Source organism: Hyperolius riggenbachi, chromosome 5 (genome assembly GCF_040937935.1).
Source record: "Hyperolius riggenbachi isolate aHypRig1 chromosome 5, aHypRig1.pri, whole genome shotgun sequence".
Lineage (NCBI taxonomy): Eukaryota > Metazoa > Chordata > Amphibia > Anura > Hyperoliidae > Hyperolius > Hyperolius riggenbachi.
The window spans coordinates 110001-112500 of NC_090650.1; positions in this window are offsets into that span (position 1 = coordinate 110001).

Sequence of the window (2500 nt, forward strand, 5' to 3'; positions counted from 1 at the left end):
TCCTGAATGATCTTCTTCAGTACTCTTGAAAGTAATGGAATTGGCGGAAAGGCATACATCATCATGTTGCCCCAACTTATCGAGAACGCATCCACTGCCCAAGGAGAATCCTCCTGATACAGGGCACAAAATCTTTGACATTTTGAGTTCTTTTTCCTGGCGAATAGATCCAGTTCTGGACATCCCCATTGAGAACTTATCATCTGAAAAGCCCTTGGGTTGAGTGACCATTCGTTCTGGTCTAACCTCTCCCTGCTTAGATAATCCGCCACCTGGTTTGATGTCCCCTTTAGATGACGTGCCTGTAACGATCTGACATTGTTCTCTGACCAAAACATAATTTTTGATGTTTGCTTCCATAACATCTGACTCTTCGTGCCTCCCTGTCTGTTTAAAAAGGCTACTACCGCTCTGTTGTCGGATTTTATCATCACATGCGTTCCTTTGATCTGATCCCTGAAGTGTAACAGTGCCCTCCATACTGCTTCTAGCTCTCTGCTGTTCGATGACCTTGAGCTCATCTGTACAGACCATTGTCCCTGAGCCGGAAGAGCATCCAAATGTGCTCCCCAACCCGATAAACTGGCATCTGTTGTGATTATGCTTTGATCTGGGTACTTCCATAAACGGCCTGTCGAAAGATGAACTTGATGCTGCCACCAAAGCAGGGATACTTTTATGTTGTGAGGGATAGGGATCCTCTTGTCCAATACCGTAAGGCTCCTGTTCCATGATCTGAGTATCCATAACTGCAGAACCCTTGCGTGGAATTGTCCCCACTGTACTGCGGGAAATGAGGCTGTTAGAAGCCCGAGTATTGCCATCGCTCTTCTCAGTGATATTGTCTTTGCATTCTGAAAGGAAAAAATAGCGTTTAGAATTGCAGTAATTTTTCTATCAGGCATGAAGATCTTCTCTTTCCTAGTATCAATGTTAAAACCTAGAAATTCTATGACCTGGGATGGAACTAAGGAAGACTTCTCCCAATTAATGAGCCAACCCAACTGCTGAAGATAATCTAACGTAGATTCTGTCTGCAATCTTACCCCTTCTGCTGAAGGTCCCCAAATCAGAAAATCATCTAAATATCCGAGGATATTGACTCCCTTTAATCTAAGGTCAGCTAGAACTTCAGACATGACCTTGGTAAACAGCCAAGGGGCAGATGAGAGTCCAAAAGGAAGAGCAATAAACTGAAAATGTCTTACCTCTTCCTCCATGTGGACTGCAAATCTTAGATACTGTTGAGATGACGGATGGATGGGTAGGTGAAGGTATGCATCCTTGAGATCTAGGGAGGCAAGAAAATCGTTTTTCTGCAAGAGATGAATCACAGATTTTATATTGTCCATCCTGAACTTTCTGTATTTTACATTTAGATTTAAGCTCTTCAGGTTCAGAATGAACCGGTAAGATCCCTGCGGCTTTTTTACCAGAAACACTGTAGAATAGAAGCCTTTTTCTCTCTGACAACTTGGGACATATCTTATTACCCCCTTGTCTAGTAGGGATAGGACCTCGTTCTGTAATGCCTGACACCTTGTTTGGTCTTGTGGTTGGGGAGTAATGCAAAACCTCAGAGGAGGATGCTGATTGAATTCGATCCGGTATCCCTCTGATACAATCTTTAGCAGCCACTGACTTGTAAACCGAGGCTGCCATTCCTCTAAAAAATTTGCAACCCTCCCCCCCACTGGAATTCTGGCGTCATTGCTTATCCTGCCTTTTGGCCGGATTAAAGTTGGGTTTTGATTTCTGTGGTCTGTATGGAGCCCAACGCTTACCCTTGGAGGACTTAGAGTCCTGCTCTGACCTGTTAGGGGGACGAAATGGCCGCTTATACTGGAATGGTCTTTTCTTCTCTGGAAAATTTTTCTTTCTATCTGAAGTTCTATCTAGTGTATCATCCAATTTGGATCCAAACAGAAGCCCACCTTCACATGGTATTCCGCACAATTTAGATTTTGAGGCATTATCACCACTCCAAGTTTTAACCCATATGCCTCTTCTAGCTGAGTTAACCAAGGCAGTTGTTCTAGCCGTAAGCTTAACAGTGTCATCCGATGCATCCACCATATAATTGGAGGCATTTAAAACCTTAGGAAAGTCATTAAGAATTTCGTCTCGAGGAACCCCAGAAGCAATTTTATCTTGCATTTCTATTAGCCATGATCTTAATGATCTGCTCACTGCAGTGGATGCTACTGCGGGTTTAAAAGTCAAGGAAGAGGATTCCCATGCTCTACGCAGAAGGTTGTCCATCTTTTTGTCAATTGGGTCTTTCAGACTACCAAAGTCTTCAAATAATAAATCCGTTTTCTTTGACACCCTTGAAAAAGATGGGTCCAACCTAGGCGGAGGGCCCCAAAATCCCTGGTCCTCCGGAGAGAAAAGATAACGATTGGATAAGGATCTAGGCCAAAAGGCTCGCTTCTCAGGGTTATCCCATTCCTTCTTAATCATACCCTTTAGGGTGGAATGAACTGGGATAAACTGAGGC